This window comes from Salminus brasiliensis, chromosome 2, assembly GCF_030463535.1.
Source record: "Salminus brasiliensis chromosome 2, fSalBra1.hap2, whole genome shotgun sequence".
In the NCBI taxonomy this organism is placed as follows: Eukaryota; Metazoa; Chordata; class Actinopteri; order Characiformes; family Bryconidae; genus Salminus; species Salminus brasiliensis.
The window spans coordinates 41,793,562-41,809,601 of record NC_132879.1 but is presented as its reverse complement, the minus strand read 5'-3'; the positions used below and the strand labels follow the sequence as shown (position 1 = coordinate 41,809,601).

Genomic DNA, 16,040 nt, shown 5'->3' with positions numbered 1-16,040 from the left:
CAGGATGCTCTCTATGGTCCCTCTATAGAAGAGGGTGAGAATGGGTGGAGGGAGATGGGCCTTTCTTAGCTTCCGGAGGAAGTAGAGACGCTGCTGGGCTTTCTTGGCTGTAGAGCTGGTGTTCAGGGACCAGGTGAGGATCTCCGCTAAGTGGACACCAAGAAACTTGGTGTTCTTAACGATCTCCACAGAGGAGCCGTTGATGCTGAGCGGAGAGTGGTCGTGTCTTGTTTTCCTGAAGTCAACAACCATTTCCTTGGTCTTGTCTACATTCAAGTGAAGGTTGTTGACTGTACACCAGTCTGTCAGCTGCTGCACCTCCTCTCTGTATGCTGAATATATATATATATATATATATATATATATATATATATATATACAGTGAGTCCAAGAAGTATTTGATCCCTTGCTGATTTTCTTCGTTGGCCCACTAATAAAGACATGATCATTCTATACTTTTAATGGTAGATGTATTCTTACATGGAGAGACAGAATATTAAAAAGAAAATCCAGAAAATAAATCTAAGGAATATATATTAATTGATTTGTATTTCATGGAGTGAAATAAGTATTTGATCCCTTAGTATTCATTAGCAGTTCTGGCTTTTACAGACCAGTTAGACACTCCCAATCAACTTGTTACCTGACCTGAAGCCACCTGTTCTCACTAATCACTTGTGTGAAAAACACCTGTCCACAGAATCAGACAGATCACACAGATTTCAAGTCTCCAACATGGGTAAAACCAAAGAGCTGTCACAGGACCTCAGAGTCAGAATTGTTGACCTTCACAAAGCTGGAATGGGCTACAAAAAGATTAGTAAGGTGTTGGATGTGAAAGTAACAACTATTGGTGCAATTATCAGAAAGTTTAAAGAGTATAACATGACAATCAACAGACCTCGGCCCGGTGCTCCAAAGAAGATTTCGCCTCGTGGGGTGGCAATGATGCTGAGAACAGTCAGAAATCGTCCTGCAACCACTCGGCAGGAGTTAGCAAATGACCTGAAGGCAGCTGGGACCACAGTTTGCAAGGAAACAATTGGCAACACTTTGCGCAACAATGGATTCACATCCTGCAGTGCCCGAAAGGTACCCCTGCTGAAGAGAGCACATGTGGAGGCGCGCCTCAAGTATGCCAATGATCATTTGAAAGATGAACCAAGTTATTGGGAGAAGGTTTTGTGGTCAGACGAGACCAAAATTGAACTTTTTGGCCTCAACTCCACCCGCCATGTGTGGAGGAAGAAAAATGCTGCCTATGACCCCAAGAACACTGTGCCCACCGTCAAGCATGGAGGTGGAAGCATAATGTTTTGGGGGTGTTTCTCTGCCAAGGGTACAGGGCTACTTCACCGCATCACTGGGAAGATGGATGGAGCCATGTACCGCACAATCCTGAGGGACAACCTCCTCCCCTCTGCCAGGGATCTGAAAATGGGCCGTGGTTGGGTCTTCCAACATGATAACGACCCTAAACATACAGCAAAGGCAACAAAGGATTGGCTCAAGAAAAATCACATTAAGGTCATGGAGTGGCCCAGCCAGTCGCCAGACCTCAATCCGATCGAAAATCTATGGAGGGAGCTGAAGGTCAGAGTTGCCAAGCGACAGCCCACCAACCTTCATGATTTAGAGAGGATCTGCAAAGAAGAGTGGGCCAAAATTCCCCCTGGTGTGTGTGCTAAACTTGTGGTTAACTACAACAAACGTCTCACCGCTGTGCTTGCAAACAAAGGCTTTGCCACTAAGTATTGAGTGTGTTTGGCAAGAGGGATCAAATACTTATTTTCCTCATTGAAATACAAATTAATTAAAATATATTCTTTAAAATTATATTCTGGATTTTTGTCTTGATATTCTGTCTCTCCATGTTAGAATATATCTACCATTAAAAGTGCAGAAGGATAGTGTCTTTATTAGTGGGCAAACAAAGAAAATCAGCAAGGGATCAAATACTTCTTGGACTCACTGTATATATATATATATATATATATAGCAGAGTGGTTACCTTACTGACTTGTGTTTAGTAATGTCTTAACTTAGAGGTATCTTTGAATTTTAGTCTATTCAAACTAGCTGAGGTTATCCTTGGGTAAATAGCAAAGCAGTTGGAAATCGCTCTGGATGAGTGCCTCTGCTAAATGCCTTAAATGTAAATGTAGACCCAAAGCTTAAAGTCTGCATCAGATGCTCCTGGTATGAATAGCTTATTTCCCCAAATTGGGCCGTAACAAGCGAACTGAAATAATAATAATAATAATAAAAAAGTCACATTAGCCCATATTGTTATCATACTTCTCACTATAGAAATCAAGACTAATAAAGTTTTATTATTAAAATAAGGTTTTATTGAGTAATAAACCATTATTGTGTAGCATTTACTTTTGAATAACAGTTTCAATAACAAAATCATTGTGATTCTTTACTGACTTGCAATAAGGAGAATAAGTCCAGAAATGCTGTGTAGAAATGCTGTCCTTTTAAAGATTGACTCAAAGCACGAATTTCTGGATGTCCTTTTCTTTTCTGTAAATATATTTTTCAGCTCTTTATTACCTTTATTACCTTTAGTACTTTCTACTTTTTTTTTAATTTATCCCCTACCCTATTTATTGTTTAGTGTCATTTTCCTTTAGTTTAAGACTGTGTCCTGTGTTTCTTTGTTACTTGTCATGCGTGTTGCTCTCACCAAGACAAATTCCTTGTATGGGTAACATACTTGGTGAAATAAAGAGATTCTGATTCTGATTCTGATTCTGATTCTGATTCTGAATTTCACTTCCCAACTGTAGGGGGAGCCTAGGAGCAAGAACTACCAGTTCTCACATATTGCTGCTTTAAAGAATTTAAATAGTTAAAGCATTTACATAGATGTTACTTAACATTAGTAAGAACAGAATTTAAATAATTGATAAAGGATTGATATGAAATGTATGTAGAGGAGGAAAGTATCAAATAGACGATGATGCGATTTGAGATCCACCCATTGTTTTAAGCGGGACAGCTTTTTGAATGAGACATGTCATTGATGTGCCACTCTATTAAAGAGCATTACACAAAGTGTAGTTCTCTTTTCATTGGCTCATTAGGGCGGTGAGACATTTATATTGGAGGAAGCTTAGGTGTGAACACTATTGGAGCTGTCCACCCACATGCAGCCTGCTGACTATCTGCTGATGGATGTCACAGGACAAACATGAAAATGCCTGGTCCTCTCCCATCTGTATTCAGAGCCATGGCCTGCATTCTCATTGTGCCGGTATATGCTAAGTTTAAAACAGCGTATTGACCAGGGTTCTTTGCTGACTTTAATTTAGTAGCGTTTTATTCACAAATGAAGACACTTAAAATACTCAAAATACTGTTTTAACATTTTATTAGAATATGTTGAGTTAAGTAGCATTAGCTATAGAATTAAAAACAAAATGTATTATGCATTGACCTGTAAATGCAGAACCTTTGCTACAGATGACCGCATTCATGCTGTGAGGTGAAGATCAGAGGGCGAAGCAATGCATAATGTAGGTGGAAGTAAGGTAATGGGGGTTATACTTTGCTGTACTTGTGTTTTAAAAGGCTTAGGTTTTCAGTTTTATTGCATTTCTGCCCCATTTCACTAGTTCTGACACTGCTATTGACACTTGGTGTCCTGCATGATTACTGCATGTGCACTACAGACATACACACCACCACTACTACTACTGACCGGGAATTTTATGATGTGTGTTCATTGATGATGTGACCTAAAGGACACGCAGCCCATTTTAATTAACCCTGCCTACAAATCTGTGGACCAAAATAGCAGGGACTAGTCTCCCTGGAGCCACAGGGCAGCTGGATGAAGCTGCTACGGTCAGAGAGAGGTAGTGCCAGGTCAGAACTGGAGCTGGGAGGCAGGCAAAACTCAGAGGAAACTGGAGAAGAGAAAAAGGGCGGAGGGGCGTGAAATGCTCTCTACAGCTTTGTGTTAGTGGATGTGTCATGTTGGCTGTTTAGAGTCCCCTTGGCTTGGAGTGAATGACTTACATAAGAGCACTGCTGTTAGAGAGACAGCCTGTGACAAGGTCTCGCCATGTGCATGACAGCCTGCTGCAGCCATGCACAATGAACAACATCTGCAGCACTGTGTAACCTCCCTAACACACACACACATAAACGCACATGCATAGAAATACAGAAACATGCAATGATGGTTGTTTTTGAACACTCCAATGTGCTTTACACTTAGCACAGAGACCAACATATTTAACATTGAACCAAAAGGTACAGAAGTCATATGGTTTAAATAAATAAGTAAATAATACATAACATGTAGCTATGTAAATATGAGACTGACGTTTTTGCCTCTATGCACTGCCACAATGGACTTGAAAAGAAGCAAATGGATTTGATATGTGTATACATTTTGCAGGATTTTGAGTGGATTGAGGGAAATACTGCATTTATTGCTTAGGAATTACAGCCATTTTTGCAGAGGCTCCATTTTCCAGTCCCTTACGTTATGTCCCCTTCCCAACATCTAGTCAGGCCAAGAACCCTTTCGAAGATGTAGGCGTCAATACAACCTTCTTAAAAATCCTGCTCAGTTGTATGACAAGATTCTTTGGACAAATGAAGCCGAGATTAAAGGGGAGAGTTTGAAGTAGGCTCATGATTTGAATTATATGACATGATCTGTCAAACATGGTCATCATTTTACAGATCTTTGAGTTGCATCAAATTGTGTTTAGTTGGTTGCTATTAACAAATGGTAAAACTCCATTGGCAGTAATACTTCACTACTGGCACCAAGCACCATCTGTTTGCATAATCGGTGTGTCTATCTCCTTTGACGTATATTTTCTTTGGTATATGTTCTGTTCTATGTAAATGTTGATTGGCCCCAATGTTGAAGGCTGTAAGAGGAAATTACCATATGCTGTACGGAATTTTGACTGAATTTTACTTATGTGTAAAATTCATATTCAACTATTCATCCAAGAAAATAAAAGTGAGTGTTGTTTTTTGTTGTTGCTTCAGAGGTGGTGTTTGTTTAATTTTATAGTTTAACCTTCAGAGAGTCAAATTTACACTTTGTCATGGGTTAAATAGTAATTCCCATTCTATTTAGCTTTACACTTTAAGGCAGCTTTTTGAGTTAAAGCTGATAATATCTTTACAGTGTATAGATATATAAGTGACCCAAAACCTACCACAAAAGAAACCCAAGGACAAGAAATAGAATGTACCAAAATAAGTCAAGTTACCTGACCTAAACTCAAATGAGTATGCTCTTCACTTTCTGAAGACAAAACAAAAGCATAAAGACCAATTTTTTTTGTGGTGCACAGAATTTCTGATACTAGATTATGGACGAATAGTTACTTTAAGTGTGCTGGTTCTGGTGAATGAACATCTGCTTCCAGCAAGCATTTCACTCTATAGTGTTTTTGAGGGAGAACATGGTGGCTGAGACTACAACGTAGTTGGCAGCAGTGAAAAGCTGATTGCCCACAAACGTACTGTTTCACTGGATGACCACTGCATTTAAAATCCCTGTGAATTGTGGAAGGTCATTAATATAAAATAATGCACAATGTAGTGTGAATTCCTTTGTTCCTTCTCATGACACAAACCTAAAATGTTTTCTGATGTAAAAGATGGAAACTGGGTTAGGATGACTCCGAACAGTTGAGAAAAAGCTCAGCCTGTTCTTGGAATTGGCCATAGTTATTGATGTTTTAGCAGAAGCGAAGTTACCTGGCAACTAAAACTTCCCACAGAAAACATTTGGCCCGCACTACAGTTCCAATGGCAAGGTTATTACTTGTAAAGAAAAACATCAACAGAGCCACTGATATATATTTGTCAGAGAGACTGATTCAGACTAATAAAGCTTGATTCATACTTCTGTGAAGGTGCAGGTTAATGTATATGTGTTAAGACACAGAAAAGGGTAAGCTTTGCTTGCAAAAGCTCACTGTGTACAAAGCAAATTCTGTGTGTGTGTGTGTGTGTGTGTGTATATGTATATGTGTATATATATATATATATATATATATATATATATATATATATATATATATATATATGTATATGTGTGTGTGTGTGTGTGTGTGTTGCTCATGCTATGTGCAAGTATGTTATGGGGCATGTCGACACAACACGTTCGCAGAGTCACAGACAGACTGCACTTCAGAAGGTTTAAGCTGAAGTAAATCAACTTAAACTTTTCATTTTCTGTATTTTTTGGGGTCAAAAGATCTTTAGATTATCTAGTGACAAGTCATTGGATTAACTTGAGATGGCACATCTTAACTTAAGTATTTGCCTTCGTTTAAAGAAGCTTCAGCTGCAAAGTTAGCAAGTACATTTGTGATTAAATCCCATTCCTGTGAGGGACGCCAGTACTTCTACAGGCATGACTAAAGAGACTCGGGGAGTCCTGTTGAAATTCTAATCACGCCCTGTCAGAGGATGTCACCTTATGTAATCTCTGAATCAGCTGGAGCAAAGAAAAGGTTTTAATCTTCAATCAAAAACTCTGCCTCTTTTTAGAGTGCATGATGAATCATATGCCATTTAAGTAATCACTGGCACCCTTATACATACCCTGTATATTAGCCCATGAAGAATATTGAAAAAAAGGATGCTCAGCCAAGGTGTATTCTGGTATCAATGGCAAAATAGATTTTAGGTTATAGCGATATTGATGAATTGCAATAAATAACTATAGTTTCCCTTTGGTTTACTAGTGCTGGGGAATTATGGGTTCATTCATTTTTTTTTACTGCAAGCTTAAATGTAATTAAATGCTGTTATTTCATAATATGTTCGCAAAATATAGTGCTTGTGGGTTGATTTTATCAATATTAACCAGCTCTACATGTTTTATTACGCAGTACTTGTATAGTTTTGGAAAATCATATGTAATTGCATATCTTGGCATTTAAACAACAGGAAAGCAATAGAATTCTGTAAGGGAATTGTAATAAAATTGTTAGAATTCCACTGAGTACACCAACAGTATTGCATGAAAAACTGTGGCTGGCCTGCAGAGTGTGAATCATGCAGTATGGTCTCTGAGAGATGGGAGTAAGTTGACTGTGCTGTGTGGGTGTACTGGAGAGGGAAGAAGGCAGGCTCCAGCACTCAAACAGAAAGTGGCATCCTCCCACATCCAGACCTGATGCACACAGCAGTCTCAGTAGCTGAACAGCGAACAGCCGTGGCATGGAAACCAAGTAGCAGAAGTAGGCCAAATGCACATTTGCAACTAACTGAGAAAAGCAAGGTACACCAGTTTTGTGAAATTGGCGTAAAACGGGCAGTGATTTGATGACGTTTGCAGCATTAATAAGTTGTAAAAGGATGCTGACTGCTGAAATGACTGGCAGTGAAATTTAGACTGCGTGTTCAGGGGAAGTTCTGTCTCATACGCAGAAAAGAATATAATCTAAAAGACGCCGTTTTAAGTTTTACATTGGTAAAGAACGATTCTGGGAATATATCTTCTTCCAATTGTATCTTATCACAACCAGTATTGAGAAATACAGTAGATTAGCCTCTAAGATTGCATTGGTGATCTATGTTTTATCAAATGTCTACCTCTTCGAATTTCTTTTGTGACCAAATTTTATTAACAAGTAAACATGTACATCATTAAGAACTATGTTAGAGCAAAAAAAATTAATAAGTAAATAAATATATAAATAGATCAACTCTGTAAAACTTCTGTATACACTCATATTGGTTAACGAACATCAAAGTGCACTCATTAACTCTTTCTCATTATTTGAACAGGACAGTAATTGTTCTTATTTTGGCCCCATTTATCCTGGCTGTTGTACACTCCAGAATGAAGAGTAATATCCTGAAAGTAAGTAAGCCAAAGAAGATGGGCAGAAACTGAGGATTTAAACTATAGTTTCAATACTGTCTTTTTGGTTGCTGCGAGATCGGCCATTACCTCTTAGAATTATAAAGGTATGCGGTTCTTACATGAAGAGTGTAAAAATAGTATTGTCATTGTTTAAATAAACAGACAAAATTGGGCGTTTAAACCTCCGAAGTGAATTAACCTAATAGTACATCAAATTAATCTTAATGTAGAATAAAAAAATTGTTACACATTGATAAATTAAGGAACAATAAAACCAACACACTAATAAACAGCAAGAGTTTGAAACCATTAAGCATCAAATATTAATCTGATTAAAGTACTAGCTGCTATAGCTAACATTATTTTCATATATACCAGCACTATTTGGATGAAGGACATTTGCATATAAGTAGAACGTATGTGGGCAATATAGTGTTGTTGGTTTTTTTAAACAAGTTTAAGATTACTTGATTTACTAGATTTTGGGCAGCCTGCATAGTCTGTACTTAGTAACACAACAGCATGTGTCAAAGCATGTAAAGGTTTTTTTGTAGCCAGTTGCGAGTCTTTGTTTTTTGATTGATTTGATTTTTTTCATTATTTTTTTTCTAGGAGCCTTCTATCTAGTTTGTTGAGATTCTTGGGCCGTCTTTTATGGACTGTTCTTTCGAGGTCTGTCCACAGATGTTCGATGATGTTTAGGTCAGGGGACTGTGAGGGCCATGGCTAAACCTTCTGCTTTCGTCTCTTGAAGTAGTCCTTTGAGGATTCTGATATGTGTTTAGGCTCATTATCTTGCTGTAGTAGCCTTTCTCTTATTTGCAGCATTTTCCCATATATATGTCCCATATAATATATCCCATATTTATATTCCATATAATATAATATAATTTCAGTGTTGATTTTAAAACAAAAGACTGAGTGTGAGTGTGTTTCTGTGATACTTGGTATTGTACGTAATATGTTTTTACATATGTCCACTCTAGTCGCTTTTGTATAATGTACTTGATGGTGCGTTTTTACTATTAACTTTTTGTTTTACATATTAAATGACTAAAGGGGATATGGATAGCGGATCCATTTTGTGTCTCCACAACACACTTTTAGGTAGTTTTAGTTCCTCATTTTGAAAGTCAATGCACCAAATATTAATGTGCTCATTTGTATGTTGTTTATGTGCAGGTTTTGTTTATTCCAAGATTGTGAATTTATGGTGGTGCTATTATTAGTGTTATTCTGAGTATAACTTCTGGAGAATGGGGCTGATTAATAATTCAGGTTGCACTGAAGAGCAGTGACCAATCCTAGATTGTTTAAGTGCAATTGGAAAGTCTTAAGTCTGTTTCTACTGCGAACTGACCAATTGACAAATTCACAGGTATAACTGATCTTTCAAGCCTGAGTCATTGTTCTTGGAAAACACTCTATTTTGCAGTGGGTGAATGAATCAGCAAGCTGCGGAAAGCTGTGTATTATCCAAGATATCAGTTTTTCCCTTCCATAGCAACTTATTTATCCTTTTTCTCCCTCTCAGGTCATGTGCTTACCGAAAGGACAGCCCTGTTTATGACCATCACATTTAGTTTTGCTGACAATAGGAATTAGCGTGCTGAGACAGAACTCATTTGGAACAGATTTTCTTCAACCTAATGGTCCCCTGTCAAGCTGTATTTTGCTGAGAAACTACTCTTGTCTGTAGGTCTAGACAGTCTAGACTGCAACGTATGATAATGCATATGGCGCTGGGATATGCATCATCATACCCCAGCACCATAGCAATAAATTACTCTTGCAGTGGTTTAATTGTTCATCTATTTATTTGTTTATTCATTTATTTATTTATTTTGAATCGCCCATCAATACACATGATAACACTCTGATTACAGCTACTGTTGTAAGCCTATTGTAGTAACCTGATTCAACTTACAGCTGGCCTTTTGTTGTGGCTTTAACTGAACTCTTGTTGGGAATAGGTACTGTATACATCTTTAATGAGAAAGAAATCATGTATGAGAGTAGCTCATAAATTAAAGATTGTGTACGCACAGCTCGCCTCTTTCTTGCATAGTAATATGCGAGAGTACACAGGCCAGCATAGTGCTGTGATATAGGATAGCTTTTCTGTTGTATTGGTCTTTTCATTTTCAAAAAAAAAAAGAAGGAGGAAAGCGCTGATGACCTCAGTCAGACAGCAGACCTAGAAGACCATAGATGACAACTTAAGTAGATGATCTCAATTCTTTCTTTGGTTTAAAAAAAGAAAAAATGAAACTAGTCAAGAACACTTTTGAGAAGGTAGGCGTATTGTCAAAGTCAACAATTAAGAAATTCCTTTATGAATGTAAATGCTGAGGGTTTACTTCAAGATACAAACCACTGTTAACATTCTAGAACAAAAAGTCCCAATTAGACTGCTTAAAATCTTAAAAAGCCTGCCCAGTTCTATGTTCTTTTCTGTAAACCTATTTGGAGACATGAAAGCCAAGTTTACATGAGTGTGGAGAAGCCAAGGGAGGGTTCATGGTTCAAAACATACCGCCTCATCTGTCAAACATGGTGGAGGCACTGTTAATGTATGGACATGCCAATGGAACTGGGTCACTGAGTGATGTCACTTCACATATGTGGCCATGCTCAGTGTATTGCCATTGTCATATTTGGCACTATGGCAATTATAGAAATTCTATAACTTCTAATACTCACTTTTCTGAGCTGATAGTATTCTCAAGTGTCTTATTAGGTAAGTGTTGTTGATTCTGTACTATGCTTGTCTAACGAGGCACATTAGGGATTTGGTAAAGTGGTAGAATGGCACTTAAAGTCCAATGACTGTGAACTTTATAGCACTCCTGCAGATACTTCGAATGGTCTTCATAGGCTTGAGTCAGTAGCCTGGTCATGGAACAATCAATGAACCCAATCACAATGATCATTTACTATGCTGACATTTCTACCAGAGGCTGATACGGGGTTGTTGAAAAAGGGGCATTCTATGTCAGAGCCACATTTGAAAATCACTGATCCGTGTAGTATGACCCATTATGCTGTCACTGTTTGTATATGGAGACTGAAGTGCTGTGAACTTCTTATACACGGCTGTTAGCATTTTGTGTGGCTGAAATGGCCAAAACCTATAGTTTAGAACAGTTTACAACACATACTCTTTATATATAGTGTTTACACAGTCTACACAGAATTTTATAACCACCTACCCATTAGTGGAAAAAAACACCCATGGCTCAGATGACGCTACGGGACGTTGTGGCATAGACTGTATTAGGTGATGGAAGGTGTTCATCATATAGGTTAACTAATCCACCATGGCACTTCGATTGCTCTGTACCACTCTCCAGTGGGCAAAGAACATCCCACAAAGTTTGCGGTTTCCAAGATGCCACCCTTCGTCCAGTACTCTATTATCATGGCCTTTTGGGCATCAGTTGAATCGCCGCCTTTGCGCCTTTGCCTTTGCACTACAACTGATTGGTGTGCTCGCTTATGTATACGTGCATCTGTGATGGGCCGAGTTCATTTCCAACCAGAGGTGGCCATGGTATTCTGATATGACCGTGACAGTGGGCAAAGGGTGGTAGCTTTTCGGAATGTGTTAACTTTGTGGGATGTGGGAGTGCTACGGAGCAATCGGCGTGCTACTGTGGACCAGTTAACCTTTATAACGAACACTTACCATCAATATGGCGCATGCCACGTCTTGCTTGTGTTTTCAGAGTCAAGGGTTGTTCCTTCCACTATGAGGTAGTATAGGTATAGGTACTATGATTCTATTACGACGGTCATGCTCATATAGCTGATAATAAGATTCTACTTGTGCCTTGATGGATTGATTATTGAAGATCTGAGGAGAAACACGTTGTTTGGTAGACACTGTCCTATGGCAGTGAAAGAATAAGAGACCCTTTAGCATCAGCTATACCTTTACTAAAACAGTGAATAGAGCTTAGCCAGGGGAAAGCTGATTAGCTTCTGTGTATCCCTTCATACTGAAGGATGGCTGGTTCCTATGTGAATTCCAGAGCCAGGGTTTGGCAGCACTTCTAAATACTACTGTATATTCCAAATGGATGACTGTGCACTTTTGTAAGGCACTCTGGGTAGGAGTGTCTGCTAAATGGTGTAAACTGTAAATGTAAATGTCCACCTACAGTTAGGGGAAGGCATTCATTGTTATACCGACTGACAGATCGACTGACAAGGTAGAGTACTATTACAGGATTGTACACAATACTGACTAGGGTTCTTGGGTTTAAGCTTCTCTCTGTCCATGGGGGTTTCATCCGGGTGCTCACTGCTCAAGTTTGTGAGTTCCTAAGATTGTAGGGTTCTTGAATGTAGATTGACAGCTAGTCTTTCACAATGGCAGCCTGCCATTGTGTTTCCCACACCAACTCTGTGTACTAGGGCCATTTCATTGTAGTGCTCAGCATATCTGTCCCTGTAAGGTTGTTTGTGCTTGTCCATGTTACCTTTTTTGTGGCTTGAAATCTTGAGATGATAAAAGCACTTTTTAATCTGACGCGTGATAAAGATGTCCTCGTGCAGCATGCCAGGAATTCGTCGTCTTTATTTATATATTTATTTAGTTGTTTGGAAAAACACTCGAGAGCCGCTTAGCGGAAACTGAGCGCGAGGACCGTGACGTAATCGCTCGCTCCCAGCTGTGAGCGCTGCACGCGCGCGAGGAAACCGCTGCAAATCGCCTCAGAGAGGAGAAGCGGCTCGATGCGCTCCGAAAGCGCGAGGACCGAGGCGGGGGAAGGTCCGTGTTTCAGCTCCCCGGTGCCCCCCGGCAGTACCCTGATGATGACGACTCATTCGTCGCCGTTTCGTAGCGTGAGTCTAAGCTTTATTCTACCAGCTGTGTCATGTCTGTATGTTCAGTGAGCTCGGTGAGAGTCCGGAGAGCTAGCTGTTGTCGGTAGGAGTACAAGAGCGAATAACGTTAGCCTGGGGGTTCGAACGTCTGATTGAGATAATGGCACAGAGAAGGCTCAGCCCAGGGTTCCTCGGTTAAGCGCCTCGGTATAGTTTAGTTAGCGCTAAGTTGGTTATCTTCAGTAACGACTCACTGTCTGTGCAAAACGATGAGATCACTGAACAGATCTCTCTCTCTCTCTCTCTCTCTCTCTCTCTCTCTCTCTCTCTCTCTCTCTCTCTCTCTCTGCGTTCTTGGCTATAGATGCAGGTGACATTTAAATTATTAAAAATGAAAATGCCATATAAGTTTTTCCAGGATTTTAATTTATCCCTATGTGTATATGATAGTCTGTCTATCACAGACTACCTGTCTGAAATGAGCCATCTGGTTGGTGCATGACTGAAACATATCAGAACATGTGTAAATATCCTGCTAATAAAGCCAGTTATGTCAGATTGAAAAGCCACATGTCAGACAGCCTGTGAATAGACCGATGGATAGAGTTGTAGATAGATGGATAGATATGTAGATTTATGGATAAATAGATATGTAGAGTTGTAGATGGATACAGTTGTAGATGGACACAGTTGAAGATACAGATATTATTGTAGATAGACTTATATAGTTTTTGGTAGATAGACAGATACAGTTGTAGAGATATGGATAGATGCAGTTATAGATAGATGGGCAGATACAGATGTAGGTAGATGGACAGATACAGATGTAGGTAGATGGACAGATACAGATGTAGGTAGATGGACAGATACAGATGTAGGTAGACGCACAGATACAGATGTAGGTAGACGCACAGATACAGATGTAGGTAGACGGACAGATACAGATGTAGGTAGATGGACAGATACAGATGTAGGTAGACGCACAGATACAGATGTAGGTAGACGCACAGATACAGATGTAGGAAGACGGACAGATACAGATGTAGTTAGATGGACAGATACAGATGTAGGTAGACGCACAGATACAGATGTAGGTAGACGCACAGATACAGATGTAGGTAGATGGACAGATACAGATGTAGGTAGATGGACAGATACAGATGTAGGTAGATGGACAGATACAGATGTAGGTAGATGGACAGATACAGATGTAGGTAGACGCACAGATACAGATGTAGGTAGATGGACAGATACAGATGTAGGTAGACGCACAGATACAGATGTAGGTAGATGGACAGATACAGATGTAGGTAGACGCACAGATACAGATGTATGTAACTGACATTAATGTTTTTTTTTCCTCTGTGGTGCCTATTTATTACTGATGCACTTTACTGATTTCATAAGCCACTGTAGGATACAGGACATGTTTTGTAGTGTTCTAAAGAATTATTGGTCTAATTCTTTGCCTCATAGCAGTAGTTGTTAGCTAAGTCCAGTAACATTTCAAATGTATTTCTCTGACAAACTAGCATGGCAACACAAAAGAAGACAAGTCTTTATCAGCATGCAATGTTGTGCTGTAGGTTTGCTTGACGTCAACTTCAGTACTACTTCAACTTCAGTAGTACGTTCCTGATGTGCTCTTTCTCAGCCCTGAAAGCTGAGGATGCATGAGTTGCCAACGCGAACGAACACAAATACCCAGCATTTATTGCAAATAAAAAAAAAGATGCTGGTCAGACCCACTCAGTAGATGGTGGTAATGCACTTCACATTTATAAAGAATGTTCTTTCCAAAAACGCATGTCCTCTTTTTGCGTTCTTGGTAAGCACCAAGAAGTATACCAGGGCCATAAAGGTGCCAAAGAATGCAGACCGGAAAGTCGCTGGTTTGATCCCCAGGACTGGAATCCAAGGCATCCAGTTGCTTCCTGGGTGCTGTGTTCTCACTTTGAAAGCTTTGAACCTTTTTAGCCTCGCTTCCATATTTGCGTGGAGTAGCCGCTTTTGCTAGTGGTCTGAATTTCTGTACATTTTGGGGGCATAAATAAAAAAGGGGCGAGACTTAATATATTCTCGAGGTGTTGGAATTGGCCTGTCTTACAACACTGTTTTAGTTACAGCAATATTTTTCTTTTCTTTTTTTTGAAAGAGAAGACAGCGATGTTTGATGTTCATAGTATGTCAGGTCCATGTAATGAACTGTTATTATTCATTCATGCCAAGCAAAATACAGTTTTCCATTTTAGTGCCCCTTTACGCCTCCATCCATACAGTCATTTTGGCACGATTAACCGGATATCTATTCACGAATGCTAATTATTCTTGAATGTCAATTTTATCATTATAGACCTGTGCATGGCAGGGAGGAACACATTCGATCTGTCAGAGCAGTTAGAAGCAACTCTTTACTGTTGAGCTTTTTGGTCCTTCTTCAGGGTCACTGTTTTCCCATTAAAAGTTGAGAGTGCAAGGAAGTGCACTTCTTAATCTCTTTATGTGATGAAGCAACATTTCTTCAGCAAATGGCAGAAATGTATAACCATGATAAGGCTCATCGTGTTAATCAAGTTGAGAACTTGAGGTAGAATGTTGTAGAAATATAATGTTTACACAGTATACTCTTTCTTTAATTCTTCATTGGTCATGTTAAAAAATAAAGGAAATGGTGCTAAAAAGAACAATGGCGAGAATCATTTGGATCCCCTTCGGTTGGAAAACAGTTGGAGAACGTAAATGGCCCTGTATAGATCTAGGCTATACACTGGCATGCCAAGAATCCCACCAGAGTGCACCACAACACCAGACACACCACCTCACCTGTACTTGTGAGGTTGCTAACTGGGCCCTAGGTGACTGGCAACATGTGGCCTTGGTCTGATGAGTCACAGTACCAATTGTTTCAGGCTGATGGTGGGGGCTGTGTGTGATGCTGTCAGCAAGGCACTGGGAAGGTTCCATACTAAACACATCAGTGACTGGTGCCTGCTATGTTTCACTGCTTGGTGACCATTTGCCCATCCATACATTTATAGGTCTTTACACACCTGAGACCCTGCACCAAGAAATACCACAGAGCTGTGGCTGGTGGCTGTTCAGACAGCATGGCTCAACTTCCCTCCAGACATCTTCTGTCGACTTGTTAATACAATGCCACATCGAGTTGCTTTTTTGTCAGGGTAGAGGTGGTCCTACATGATACCAGTTCCTGTCCCATGACTTTTGGTTACACTATTGAGTTAAAAAAACCCTTTTCAGTACTATAAAATATATAATATATTATTATTATTATTATTATTATTATTATATATTTTTCCACTTAGTGGTAGCACCTATTGTC

At 39.4% G+C, this 16,040-nt stretch overlaps 1 protein-coding gene across 16 annotated transcripts in view; it reads left to right on the top strand.

Annotated features, from left to right (window-relative positions):
- The window catches only part of plekha5 (pleckstrin homology domain containing, family A member 5), a 157,946-nt gene that overhangs the window by 75,420 nt on the left and 66,486 nt on the right, over positions 1 to 16,040 (top strand). Inside the window, exon 1 of one of the 16 annotated variants that reach the window (XM_072672798.1) lies at positions 12,539 to 12,715. The exons of the other annotated variants lie outside the window; for them this stretch is intronic. The gene's annotated coding sequence lies outside the window, so the exon portion shown is untranslated. Of the gene's footprint in view, positions 1 to 12,538; positions 12,716 to 16,040 lie in introns of those variants that run through there. 16 annotated transcript variants of the gene reach the window in all.